The 15490-nt window shown below is 40.2% G+C and overlaps 1 protein-coding gene across 1 annotated transcript in view; it reads left to right on the top strand.

The window, feature by feature from the left end:
- Positions 1 to 15490, top strand: part of LOC111188802 (tripartite motif-containing protein 16-like) — an 85857-nt gene that overhangs the window by 43303 nt on the left and 27064 nt on the right. The gene's annotated exons all lie outside the window — the stretch shown is intronic.

The following is a 15490-nucleotide window of genomic DNA, read 5'->3' as shown; positions in this document are numbered from 1 at the left end:
TCAGTACGTGTTTTGAATAGTTAAATATATGTTTTATTAGATTCAGAGATTATAAAACATAAAAACATTAAGCAATGCCGTTACAATAAGCAAACGGCACCCATTCAAAGGAATGGCCCATTTCCTCATGTGCAGCTTCATTCTATATCAGTCCCAGCATAATATTAATTAGGTCACACAGGGGAGCGTCACAAAATGAACCAGAACACAGAAATAATATTGATGTATTTAACATTTTGATGGACTACAGCAGCACAGGCATTGATACCCTCATAGCAGTGTATTAAAATGTTCAAATTCATTGTTTTAAACTTTCTTGTAACCAGTATTGTTCAGTACTCCCACAGAATAGAAGGTAACTGTTAAAAAGTGGTTGGATAAATGATTGTAACATGTAGCTTTCCACTGAAAATAAGAATTAAACAATACAGGTCCAATATATCAACTGTCACTAAAACAACAGGTTATAACCTTACTAAATTCTTTATAAAGACTTTATATCTGTCCTTCATATCTTAAGAACCATAGTGTTGAGAATGATGATGATGATGATGCATATCACCCTGCCAAAATAAATCTCAAGGAGGTGCAGTGTGCTTTGGACAAAGTTGATTTGTTTGAGCACAGTAACAGAAGACATTTAGTCCAAATCACCAAAATAACCCACACATACCTACTGTGGAGTACGGAGGAGGGGATGTTATGGTTCAGGCCTGATTTGCTGCACCAGGTTCTGAAAAGTTCTGCATCTTAAATCCACTGTGAATTCTCTACTGTAGTATTAGAAGGTCCTGTAGGAAATCTTAAGACCATTCATACAACTATTGCCAATAGTGTTCTCTCACCCATCCAATACATTAAATTCAGGTGTTTTTCACTTCCATGGCCACAGGTCTATAAAATGAAGCACCAAGAGTTGGATATAGTGGTATAAAGCATGTCAGAACTGGACTCTAGAGCAGTGAAGACATGTTTTCTCTGCCTGGCAATCTGATGGACAAGTCTGGGTTTGTCTGACTGCATTTTGTGAAGTGTAAAGTTTGGTGGAGGGGGGATTATGGTGTGGGTTATTTTTCAGGAGTTGGGTTTTGCCCCTTTCTTACAGGTAAGGAAGCTCTTTGAGAAATTTCATGATCCCAACTTTGCAGGAACAGCAAATGATTGCTCCATCCTGTTCCTGCATGACTGAACACCAGTGCACAAGCAAGGTCCATAAAGACATGGATGAGCAAGATAGGTGTGAAAGAACTTGACTGACCTGCACAGAGTCCTGACCTCAATATTTTTATTTATTTCATTTTATTAAGTATATTCAAAAGTGCGTTCTTAAGCTTCATAGGTTTAGTTATGCAAATTCAATAGTTCAAATGATCTTTTCACTGCACTATATATGCAGTGTTTCTGGTGACATCTGTTGGTGTATTTGAAGTATAATTTACTTCACTTTACAAATGACATGCTAGCGAGGTTATTTAGCAAGCTGACTGCACAAAAACTTCATGCAGTTTTGCAGTATATAATTACTTTACAAACCCAAAGAACACTTTACTACAGTAGTGTGTAGCGGGCTCAGTGGTTTAATACCTGGTGCTAATTGAGATGTTGAAATATTTTTTTAATTGGGCGCCAGTTATTAAATTAATTTAATTAGATTAATTAATTAATTAATTAATTAATTAATTAATTAATTAATCAAATTAATTAATAACACAAGACATCTCAGGGTGTGGTTTCTACAGGTGACAGAAATTTTCATAACCAAGTTATCCAGAAAAACACACTGAAATGACAGGTTTTGTAAAATAAAAGTATTTATTAAATCACACATATATGAGTAAATAATTCATTAAAAAGTCATAAATGTAGCCATTAGATATCAAATCATAGTGTAGAATGATAAATGAGAAATAAAAGAACAAACACGTTATAATGCTGATATGAAAGGAATAAAGATTAATATAACTATTAAGTGAGTATTTCTAAATAAGGGTCTAAGGCATTTTAAGTCTACGAAACCAATTCTTATTTCCAACCAAGCCACTCAAAATGAGTCATCTATACTAAAGACGCTATATTAAAGACCCGACCAAACCATGACCAACAGACACCATCTGCCGAAAGATTAAACCCAGCTCTGCCTTACTCTGAGTTGTTGAAGTGGGCCTTGGTGACGTCCGCCTGGGTTGGTCGTCTGCTGCTTCACCCCGAAAAAGGATCACGTGAGCCTGTCTGCAGGGTGGGTGGACTTTCTGTGTCAGCACGGAGCCCCATTAGAACCCACAGGGAAATCCCTTCGCTCTCAGGTGGCTTGCTGGTGGCCTCCGGACCGCAGATTTCTGGGTTGGATCTGGCGGATCTCTTTTTCAGCTGTACTTTAGCTAAACTTAGATGGAATAATGCTTGGCTTCGTAGATTGTAAAATAACCTTAGATATTTTAACTAGGATAGCTAATATTAATATACTTGAAGATTAAATGCACTAGTCTAAGAAAACTAACTTAAGATGACTAAACTAACAGTCTATCCTTCCTCCATCTCTGGGCTCCCTAACCTCTCTCCTCTAACTGTTTTCCTCAACTCATCTTCTCCAACTCCTTCTCCCACTCCTTCTCTAACTGCTTCTCCTCCAACTGCTCCGAACTGAACTGCAAACTCCTCCAACTGGCAACTGGAAAACTCTAAACTGTGTCTGCCCAGTTTACTATTAGTCTCTGTGGCCTGTTTGGCCCCTGAGCTATGATTGGCCCTGTGGCCCAAATGTCTGTGTTTTGATTGGTCTAGGAGCAATTTCAAACTTTGGTGGGGATTCACAAAGGGCCATAAACCCCCCCTCCTCACATGGTCAACATGCTTCAGCATTTTTCTAATAGATCAAACCAAAAGAAAACTCAATTAAACAGTGGATCAAAATACCTTTTTCAGCATATCAGTTTGTGAGGATAAATTCAGGAAACAAACAATCTTACAATTGAATCACAATAAATGTAATATATATATATTTTGCCCACAAACAGTTTTGTAATACTCAAGATAATCTTAGGAATACAATGATGGATGGTACTCTGTCAGAAAGAGATCAAGAGTCATGTTATTATTTAAACCCAATTAAATCACTTAAAAGATAATACATGGTTAAACCACTGATAACCAAATAAAGCTAAATTATCAAATGCTAGTTAAACCTTGTTGATTCAGACTTGAATGTGTAGGAGAATTTAATCAGGACACATCCAAACACATATACCATATACCAGACACATATACCATTATCTAGTAAACATTCTATAAAACACCTTTTTTATATAGTCAATATATATGTATTTTAAGCAAAATCTTCTCAGTGAGAAATTCCTCTTCTCTGCTGAGTGTTTAGATAAGCGGCTGGTCCTTGCCTGTCTGAATTTACGACGGTGGGGGAGGTTGGTGAACAGAGAGAGAGACACACTTACAAACGGTCAATGGAATTTCCAAGCTTAGAACATTTCTCTTAATTTCATTAATCTTATTTCTAAGTGATTGTAGAAATAACTAGGCACAAACCCCTAAATTGGTATAATATTTGGTGAATTAACAATTTCCAAGGAATTAATTAAGTTTTGACACTCTCTTAAGTCCCGTAGTCCCGTCCTTGTCCTGGTGATTGTGCTGTTGGCAAAACCACAATTGTGCACAGTTCCAGATGTTTAAACATTAACGGTCCTAAATCCAGATTTACGACTGACAGCGTCTGAAGGAATGTCAAAGAAGAATTTAAAAATGTTTACCCTGACTTGCATTTAGGGTTCTCGAGCGAGGCTGAGTGAAGAAATAGTCAGGAAATGTCATTTTGAAATTTAAGGCTGTTTGAAAAAGATAACTCCAAGGCTTTTAGAGTGTTCTGGGGGTTGAAGTTTCCTTATAGGCCGTAAAGTGGGGGTAGTGTGTGTGTCTGTGTGTAAGCAATGAAGAAATCCTCTGGTTAATCCACTACATTCCCCCCCCATCGATCGATGGGCCACTGGACGTTGGGTCATCGGTCGATGTCAACGTGGATTTCTGTAGACAGAGCATGTTAGGGTACATCTTTCATGCAATTGGTGTCTTGTTGGTCATGCTTTCTTAAGACAATCTACTACAAGGTAGCTGACAGAGTTTTTGGTCTAATGGATATACAATTTCTCTGATGATCAGTTTTTTTTTTTTTGTTGTAGCTATTGGCTTTTGGTTCTGAATAGAATAGTTAATTTAATGTGATAGTGTGGCAACAAGCATATGAAAGGGTCACAAATAAAATAAACAAATAAATAAACTTTATCAAGACAACCTACCCATAAGGTATGCTTCAATAATTAGCCACTACTTAGTCAACAATTGAGAACAATATAGCGGAGCAAACGTAGTCAGAAGGGAAACAAAATATGTTTTGGGCACCTGAAGAGAAGAGAAAAAAAAAATTGGCACCCCCCCTTCTCCATGTATTTATTATACTGCTATGCTAATGGTTTGAAATGGTGATTCAAACACTAGGTTTAACAAAATATCCAATTTGTTGTGAGTTATGCTACTTGGATAGGTGAGTTCCAGACAGTGAATGTGTGGTACGTTCTCAATTTAACAATTGCGTCAGGTCAGAATATGGTGGACAATGAACACTCAGTGTGTCTAGGTATTTAGCCCCGTATTATGATTTAACCTAGGGCATTATTGGTCCCGACTTGTCCCATGGGGCTTTTGCATAGTTTAATTGGGTTACAGTGAACTTGTTTGAGAATCGGTTTAATAAAACACTGACGATGCGGGATCTGGTTCCAGATGCGAGGCAGTTTGTCTGCCTCTGCATGAGGACCAACCCAATGAGACCTGAGCTCGCGAATTGTTTTGCCAGTGCTGTGCTGGGACCTCACCAGTAGCTTGTCAGCAGTGTAGCACAATGGTTGGTATCCAAGCGTGCTTTTTCCCAGTTTTGGGTGTTTCCGCAGTTCACCGCTAGAACGGTGAGATATACCAACACCTGAGAAAGTGTGGTACAGCGAAAAAGTTGTGGCCTGAGCCATTTCAATAGGGTCTGGGGGACGTCCCCCCCATCTGGCAAATGCACCTGCCACAGTGATGAGATGTTTGTTCCTTCGGACAAATTTCATGAGTCTTTCGACCCAATCCATTTGTGGAATTGGCCATATACCACACAGATCTTCTGAAGATTGGGGCTGAAAACACACTAGCCTTTTTCCAACAAGTGGCAGATATGTCAATTGTGGGAATGCTTGGTGTGTTTCCCCCATCATTTTGTGGTCCACCCATGGGTGATCGAGGGCCTGGGCTAGGCTCTCCCCCCCATGGCTCTGAGGCACCACGAATGAAGATGAAGCGTGTGTATCTGGGGCATAAACAAACAGGCCCTTGAGCATCCTGAAAGACGCACAGTAAGTGGCAAGTGGATCAAGGTGAAATGCCAGTGTTCTGAAAGAAGTGTTGTCACATGCACCAATTGTCATGTTAACTTTCCATTTGATCTGAGCATTCCGAAAAGCACATCCATCTGTGTAGATGGTGGGAATGTTTTTACATTCATAAGAATCCAAAGGACTGTGTTTGTCTGGAACCACTGGTGCAGGAACAAGAAGAGAACAATCCTTTTGGTGCACGAACAGAGGATCACAGTTAGTCCGTGGCAAGGAACCTGCAGGTGTTCTGTGAACAGCTGACTTGTCAGCCCATGGAACAAAGATTTCACCGTTGACCGTTGTGTTAAGAGTGAATGACTTTCCAGCTTTTGGGTTGTACTCATCTACAGCCGTAGAGGGAGTCAATGCCCATGAACAGGTGTTTTGTTTTAGAATCATGGTAGGGGATTCTGAGGATGGTGGTTTCAGAACCCTGACAGTGAGCTTCTCATTGATTCCCGTGGAATTTGAAGGTTCAATGAGCTTGTGTGGCTCAATGTTGCTAGCAACATGATAGCATTGAACTCTATCCTGTGCCTTAGGACAGGGCAGGGGTTCGCAAACCTGTGCCCAGATCCTACGATGCTGAAAGTCAATCAATGGTTTGAACCGGTCAAGGAGGTCTTTGCCAAAGAGCAATGGGACGTTCTCCAACGGAGAAATGTGAATTGGATGGGTGAGACTCATTGGACCGATGGCAACGTGCACCAGGGCTGCTGAATGCAGAGTGATACCAGTGTGCGAATATGGTTGAAGGTGAAGAGCACACTTTTTCAGAGGTATCTCTTTGTTGTTTCGGCGGGCTTTCGCCCTCACCTGGTCAAAAAGTGAATTTGACATTAAAGAAATGTCTGACCCCGTGTCCAAAAGAGCTTCATACCCGAACACATCTTCCAGCCAGGTGGCTAGGTAGAATTTTGGTGTTGAACCTTTCTCGGTTAAGAAACCCAAGAATTGTTTAGGTGGTGGATCCTCCAGGCTGAGGAAAGAAGCTTCCTCAGTGTGGTTGTTTTCAGCGTCTGGCTGTACAACCAAGGCTGCATTGGGGTGGATGGATTTCGCACCCCCCCAAGCAGGTTGATCTGGAGCTTGGACAATTGGCAAGAATTCAGATTCAGCATTGTCCTGCTTGCGTATTTCGTTACGAAATTGTCTGAGCAGACTGCCGTCTTTAGTGCTCAGGTTAGTTGGATATGTCTCATCCTTGTGCCCTTTAGGTGGACACCAACGTTTGTGGTGCTTTGGGCTCTTTCTCCTGAGCGGAGATTGAAGTTTGCTGGAGCTCTGTGCTCGAGCGTGGTGCTGTGAGTGTTTGCCATTCCAACTGCGTTTTATCCTACCTTTCCTTCGATAGGAGGGCTTTTGGTCACTTTGCTCGGCCCAATGTAGGGACGAGCGACGCCAAGAGTGGAACACTCTCTGGTTTTTGTGGTTTAACTGGGTCTTAGGTGGCATTGGAGCCTTGTGTGCCCCTTTTTGCTTGACGTGGGAGGACTGCTCATTAATTATCAGGACGTCATTTGACTCTGATTTTTTATTAATGTTTTGTTGGAACTTAGCAAATCCTCTGAGAGCCAAATCACGCAGCTGCCGGCTTGTTAGCGTACGAGGGCAGGCTGCGACTCCAAAAGAGTGACTGGTGGAGGGATGGAGGTTTCTCACAAACAATGTTTTGAAAACTTCCTCTTCCTCCATTCCAGGCTCATTTCTATAGCCGAAATAAGCTAGCCTGAGGCGGTGATAGTACTGTAGGGGTGTTTCCTGGCGGCTCTGCTTAATTGCAAGAGCTGCAGCAAGGCCGGTTTGAACAAGGTGGTTGGAGAACTCATTCTCCAAAGCCTTGCAAAGAGCAGGATAATCTCTCTTAACCTGGGGTGGTTGGCGCTCAATGAAACGTCCAACTTCCCGACTAGAGGACACCTTAATGAGGTAGATTTTATCATCTACCGTGGCCTTGGGGAAACGGCGTAAGAAGAAGTCAATGTCGCGAAGATACTGGTGGACATCATTAGAACCGTCCGGTTCTGGTTCAAAGCGTGGGATGTTACGCGCAATTTTGTCCAAATCTCTATCAGAGGGTGCTTGAGGTTGCACAGAGGTCCCATGTGGCTGGGAACGCTGAGTGAACCTTGGTTCTACTGGCGCTTCAGCACCTTTAAGGGAGACTAGAGGGATTGTATTTGTGGATGGTTGTTGCTTAGGATCCGGAACCCCAGGGGTTCCTGATTTACCAGCTGGATTGATGGGGGAGTCTCCCTCCATCATCAGCTCAAATGTTAACTCTGTTTGGTCTCGAGTTAATTTGACTGCATTGTTAGCATGTGCTAATTCAGTTTGTAGCTCAACCTGTCTTGCAATAGCATGTTTTAGTTTTTCCTGTGACTGAGCTGCAAGTTGGGTAGCTATGTTGGCTTCCTTTTGAAGCAGCTGCACTTCGGTTTTGAGGTCTCTTTGGTTCATTTCAGACTGTACAGTTTTGTTCTCTAGGTCTGCAACTCTATCATTTAAAGTCACAATCTCTGCTTGGAGATTTTGAATGGTTTTGGAGGAAGCAGCAAGTTGATCCTGTGACAACAGCAGTTGTTTCCACAGTATTAGGGAAATCGGATCCACTTGTTGCTTGCCCTCAAGGATTTTAGATACACACTCATTGAGGCTTTTGGCAATTAGTGCATGGAGACCCCCACTGTCCGTTTGTTGGACTGGGACGGTAAGTCCTGGGGGTAAACCAGCTGTAAGCTCTAAAAGAGCTTTTTCAGTGACACACATTTTGATTTACGTAAAGCACGTGGAATCAAACAATTTTGATGACAAACAAGTTTATTTTATGTTCGAGTTAATTAGCATTGTGCCTTTTATAAGAAGAAAATCTGTTAAAAGGGGGTGACCTAAGGTTACAATTAGTAGATTAATTTTAAAAGAATAGTTAGATTTGTTGTCAGTGGTGCTAGTGAACAGTTTAATAACTGTAGGCCACTATATGCAGCAGGTCTAAATATGGGTATAGTTATTAACTATGTACAGGATGGGAGAATTTAACTATGTATTAAGCACAGGTGTGCTGGGTATATGGTTGAGTAACTGATAACTGGATACGTTTTTTTTTTTTTTTTAAATGGTTAATTAATTAATTAATTTCAATTAGTTATTAATAATTGATCTTAATCAATCAATAATTAATCTTAATTTATTTGAAGATGGTTGAATTAAATTGAAAATAATTAATTAACAAAAATTTAATTAACTTTACTTAATCAAATTGATTAAAATGACCAGTTAATTATTTTATGTTGTGATTAGTTACCCAATGGAGATAGCTATTTAGCTTGGTTCAATGTAACATAAAGAGTGATGTTTGAGAGAGCAGACCTGAAACTTAAATTTAACTATTTAATATTAACCGATTAAATGAATGCAGTTATTTGTTTACTTATTTACAAACCATTTAACCCCACCACAATGCAAATTCCCTTTATTAACTTAACAAAAAGTTTGTTTGAAATTGGCACCCTCTGGCGACAGAAACTCTAAATGCACTCTACAGGATGATAGCAATTACACAAGTACAACACCAGGTGGCGACACAGCTATATGGCTAAGTGGCTCCCTCTGGTGGTCAAACAAATGAGATGCACCTTTCTGCACTGTATGCAGTTACCCAAATCAAACACCAGATGGCGATGTGGCAGTGTACCCCCCCCCCCCTAGTGGTGAGGGGTAGTAAAACACCCTTTGAGTTTGAGTGTAAATAGTCAGGCTGTCCACCAGATGGTGGCAGAGGCCGACTGGTGGGAGTGGTCACGCCCACTGATGATGCCACGTTAAGGACCGCCCCTTGGGTCTGGGACCTGGTCAGCAGATTTGACTGACTCAGTCGACTGTGAATAGCAGAGGAGAAGGACACGGCTGTCCGAAAGTTTAACACAGCAGCAACACACTGACTTCACAAGATGAGCAAAGAGGATTTACATCCTGGCGTGGTTAGTTTAATCACGCACACAATAAACTTCCTGCCACTCAGGGTGGTGTTACGTAAAAGTTAGCTACTCTTTTACGCACGTGGAAGTGTCCAGTACTGCAGGATTTTACGGATTTCGCGCAAAAACCGGCAGTTTTAACTGGAGCGCGGAGTCGATGAGCCGGAGATCCGCGACTCAGACCTGCGCGAAGGCCTTATCAGATCAACACTGGCAAAATATGTCTATTTTACCGGAAACAGTTCGAACTTTATGTAAGTACACACGTATATACACGTATATACACCCGGGTTTAAGGTTACCCACACACGGCGGTGTGTCAACCAAGCTTATTTTACAAATAAGAGTAATGTTTTCAAGAGCGCTCACGTACCACACACACACTGTACACGTTATACAGACACACAGGGGACCGTGCGCGCGACGCGCACACACACAGGCAGGGGACTGTGCGCGTGACACAGACAGGGGACTGGGCAGTCCTGAATTGTAAACAAAAACACGTGTAGAACATGTGCGTGTGTTTCTAACACGCTGGGTTTATGCAGTTAACTCCAGCTAGGCCAGCTAGCCAGCAGCTAACGCATTTAGCAATAAAAACAAAATACACTTTATTCTGCAACTTACAGCGCTATTTTCTGGAACTGGTTATAAAATGTGTATATTCTGGTCTCGCGGCGGAGAACCAATAAGAATATAATCCTGCCCCACGTTGGCGAGCCAATTATGTAGCGGGCTCAGTGGTTTAATACCTGGTGCTAATTGAGATGTTGAAATATTTTTTTAATTGGGCGCCAGTTATTAAATTAATTTAATTAATTAATTAATTAATTAATTAATTAATTAATTAATTAATTAATCAAATTAATTAATAACACAAGACATCTCAGGGTGTGGTTTCTACAGGTGACAGAAATTTTCATAACCAAGTTATCCAGAAAAACACACTGAAATGACAGGTTTTGTAAAATAAAAGTATTTATTAAATCACACATATATGAGTAAATAATTCATTAAAAAGTCATAAATGTAGCCATTAGATATCAAATCATAGTGTAGAATGATAAATGAGAAATAAAAGAACAAACACGTTATAATGCTGATATGAAAGGAATAAAGATTAATATAACTATTAAGTGAGTATTTCTAAATAAGGGTCTAAGGCATTTTAAGTCTACGAAACCAATTCTTATTTCCAACCAAGCCACTCAAAATGAGTCATCTATACTAAAGACGCTATATTAAAGACCCGACCAAACCATGACCAACAGACACCATCTGCCGAAAGATTAAACCCAGCTCTGCCTTACTCTGAGTTGTTGAAGTGGGCCTTGGTGACGTCCGCCTGGGTTGGTCGTCTGCTGCTTCACCCCGAAAAAGGATCACGTGAGCCTGTCTGCAGGGTGGGTGGACTTCCTGTGTCAGCACGGAGCCCCATTAGAACCCACAGGGAAATCCCTTCGCTCTCAGGTGGCTTGCTGGTGGCCTCCGGACCGCAGATTTCTGGGTTGGATCTGGCGGATCTCTTTTTCAGCTGTACTTTAGCTAAACTTAGATGGAATAATGCTTGGCTTCGTAGATTGTAAAATAACCTTAGATATTTTAACTAGGATAGCTAATATTAATATACTTGAAGATTAAATGCACTAGTCTAAGAAAACTAACTTAAGATGACTAAACTAACAGTCTATCCTTCCTCCATCTCTGGGCTCCCTAACCTCTCTCCTCTAACTGTTTTCCTCAACTCATCTTCTCCAACTCCTTCTCCCACTCCTTCTCTAACTGCTTCTCCTCCAACTGCTCCGAACTGAACTGCAAACTCCTCCAACTGGCAACTGGAAAACTCTAAACTGTGTCTGCCCAGTTTACTATTAGTCTCTGTGGCCTGTTTGGCCCCTGAGCTATGATTGGCCCTGTGGCCCAAATGTCTGTGTTTTGATTGGTCTAGGAGCAATTTCAAACTTTGGTGGGGATTCACAAAGGGCCATAAACCCCCCCTCCTCACATGGTCAACATGCTTCAGCATTTTTCTAATAGATCAAACCAAAAGAAAACTCAATTAAACAGTGGATCAAAATACCTTTTTCAGCATATCAGTTTGTGAGGATAAATTCAGGAAACAAACAATCTTACAATTGAATCACAATAAATGTAATATATATATATTTTGCCCACAAACAGTTTTGTAATACTCAAGATAATCTTAGGAATACAATGATGGATGGTACTCTGTCAGAAAGAGATCAAGAGTCATGTTATTATTTAAACCCAATTAAATCACTTAAAAGATAATACATGGTTAAACCACTGATAACCAAATAAAGCTAAATTATCAAATGCTAGTTAAACCTTGTTGATTCAGACTTGAATGTGTAGGAGAATTTAATCAGGACACATCCAAACACATATACCATATACCAGACACATATACCATTATCTAGTAAACATTCTATAAAACACCTTTTTTATATAGTCAATATATATGTATTTTAAGCAAAATCTTCTCAGTGAGAAATTCCTCTTCTCTGCTGAGTGTTTAGATAAGCGGCTGGTCCTTGCCTGTCTGAATTTACGACGGTGGGGGAGGTTGGTGAACAGAGAGAGAGACACACTTACAAACGGTCAATGGAATTTCCAAGCTTAGAACATTTCTCTTAATTTCATTAATCTTATTTCTAAGTGATTGTAGAAATAACTAGGCACAAACCCCTAAATTGGTATAATATTTGGTGAATTAACAATTTCCAAGGAATTAATTAAGTTTTGACACTCTCTTAAGTCCCGTAGTCCCGTCCTTGTCCTGGTGATTGTGCTGTTGGCAAAACCACAATTGTGCACAGTTCCAGATGTTTAAACATTAACGGTCCTAAATCCAGATTTACGACTGACAGCGTCTGAAGGAATGTCAAAGAAGAATTTAAAAATGTTTACCCTGACTTGCATTTAGGGTTCTCGAGCGAGGCTGAGTGAAGAAATAGTCAGGAAATGTCATTTTGAAATTTAAGGCTGTTTGAAAAAGATAACTCCAAGGCTTTTAGAGTGTTCTGGGGGTTGAAGTTTCCTTATAGGCCGTAAAGTGGGGGTAGTGTGTGTGTCTGTGTGTAAGCAATGAAGAAATCCTCTGGTTAATCCACTACAAGTGAAAAAAGCTAAATGAAACCATTATTTACTTTGCACTTTATATTTTTACTATTTCTATTCGATTGAAAACACAACATATTTTAAGTTTTGTCTTGTCAACTTTAGTAGAGAAGAGTAATAAGAGTAATAAGGTAAAAAAAAAATACTGCTGTGATTTCAAACAAATGATTTGGTACAAAAACAGCAACCACAAAGCTTATAGTGTGTGGTGTCACTAATAGAATAAATCAGACACTGAATTGTTGAATTAGACAGATTTAGATCTTGAGTTTCAGCTGAGCAGTTCATGTTGACATGATCAGTAATTTATCTGTAGTTATTATGAAGGAGAGATTAGTAACTTCTCCAGAAGACTCAGTAATTATTAGCTATTGTTAATACTCAATAAGTAATTAACTGAGTAATTAATCAGTACCATTGGTAGTTATTAATAGTGATTTCATTGTTCATTACAGTGTTTCACTGTATTGATGCTGTTATTCTCACTCACTGTTACACGGCACATGATGAAAAACAAAGCCATAAAGAACTGTTTTATACACTCCCCGGTCACTTTATTAGGTTTGACTAATAAAGACTGGTTTGAGCTGATAGAACGACAACAGTAACTCAAATAACCACTCGTTAAAACCGAGGTCTGCAGAAGAGCATCTCTGAAACACAACACGTCTAACCTTCAGACTGATGAGCTACAGCAGCAGAAGATCACACCGAGTTCCACTCCTGTCAGCTAAGAACAGGAAACTGAGGCTACAATTCACACAGACTCAACAAAACTGTAGACAGTAGAAGATTGGAAAAACGTCACCAGGTCTGATGAGTTTTGATTTCCGCTGCTCAAAATTTGGTGTCAACAACATGAAATCATGGATCCATCCTGCCTTGTATCAACGGTTCAGGCTGGTGGTGGTGGTGCAGATGGTGTAGGGGATATTTTTCTGAAACACTTTGGGCTCATTAGTACCAATTGTTTCAATGCCACAGACTACCTGAGTATTGTTATTGACCATGTCTATCCCTTTATGCCACAGTGTACCATCTTCTGATGCTACTTCCAGCAGGATAATGCACCATGTCATAAATCTCAATCCAATAGAGCAGCGTTTCTCAACCTTTTTTCTATCACGGCACCCTTTCAATATATGCGAGATGTCAAGGCACCCCAGTTTACGGCCGGGGGGGGGGGGGGGGTGGGGAGGTGCTGGCGCAGTACTTCAGGTGAGAACGAGGGGTGTTGCTGGCGGAATATGAAATAAAATAGCGCGTGCATCGCGTGGGGGGACAAAAACTTTACAGTGTGTCCCAATTTAGGGGCTGCATCCTTCAGAGGCTGTATTCGAAGACAGATTGCGTCACAGCTGCGCAGTAATACACCGCCTCTGTGGGTCGCATCCTTCAGAGTATGCTGCCTGTGAATTGGGACACACCCCGACTCGAGCTGACTCTGGAAAGGAAATATGCACGTGAGGCGCAATATTTTGACGGCACCCCCGATGAAGCCAGACGGCACCCCAGGGTGCCGCGGCACCCTGGTTGAGAAACACTGCAATAGAGCATCTTTGGGATGTGGTGGAACGTGAGATTCACATCATAAGATGTGCAGCCGACAAATCTGCAGCAACTGTCTGATGATATCATGTTAATATGGACCAGACTCTCTGAATAATGTTTCCAGTACCTTGTTGAATCTATGCCACAACGGATTACGGCAGTTCTGAAGGCAAAAGTGGTCCAACCCAGTACTAGCAAGGTGTACCTAATAAAATGTCCAGTGATTGCATGTCAGGCCTCCTTTAGTGAAATGTGAGATCACTATAAAAGACTGAAGCTCCTCCCTTCAAAATGGTGACAGATATGCATCTACTGTTGCTTTGTCTTGATCCTCATATGCTGTTTATTATGAATCACAGAGAAACAAATAGACCAAATATTAACTTCAGCAGAGAGAGTTTAATACCTCCACTCATTATTTAATTAAATCTTCTTTTTTGCAGTCAGAAACATATTGTGTAAAGAGACTTCATTGTGTGATTATAAACATGTAATTCATCAAGCACGGTGAGTTACGTTAGATAACACTGCGCTAATTTGCTGCCAGGAATTCAATACCTCCCTACATATTGTGAGATAAAGACTTATTGTGTCAAGGTGTGATTATAAACAGGCCATTCATCACGCACAGTGAGATATGTCTTAATGATGATCACATGAACATCTGTTCACTTTTACACTTTAAAATGTAGCTTCTTTAAGACAATACATACACATGCACTGTACATAAACTTTAAATACATTATTTCCAAAACTGTAAAATGAACTGCTTTTATTGTCAGAGTGGGTCAGATATTTTGGTACCCAGTTTATGATCCAGGATGAGCAGTAAAGATCTGCTCTGTAGAACAAGACATAATGAATTAAATTCAGAGTTCAAAGTTGAACAGCTGGAGCTATTTTTATACAAAGTCTCAGACTGATGTCCAGATGTTTGTTATGGTTATGAAAAATGTATTGTTCATAGGTCGGGCAATCTGACAAATAGACCTAACATCATGCACAATCAGTAATGTGAGAGATCACTGTGAACATTAGGTGCCAACACCCATCATCTGGTCTATTTTTAGCTTTATGGTGTTCACATGGACAACACTTGAATTCAGCACTTTAACTGATAACAACCAGGTAACATTTCAGCACTGCCCAATGAAAAACAGACATCTCCATTTTTATTGGTTTTAGATATTATTACATCATTAAATACAGCAGCTGTCCTTCGCCATGTCAACATTTAATGATAAATGGACCAATCAAAATGCTGTTTAGTGTTTAGAGTAAATATTTTTTTAATTATCTTCAATTAAAATTGAAGAAGGTACTTTTCCTGCTCCTAAAAATTGCAGTTTAGAGGTTAGAGGGACTTGATTTGCACATAAAGCTCATGAACTAAAAATA

This window comes from Astyanax mexicanus, chromosome 1, assembly GCF_023375975.1.
Source record: "Astyanax mexicanus isolate ESR-SI-001 chromosome 1, AstMex3_surface, whole genome shotgun sequence".
Classification (NCBI taxonomy): Eukaryota; Metazoa; Chordata; class Actinopteri; order Characiformes; family Acestrorhamphidae; genus Astyanax; species Astyanax mexicanus.
The sequence above is the reverse complement of the archived record's forward strand: the minus strand, read 5'-3'. Positions and strand labels throughout refer to the sequence as shown.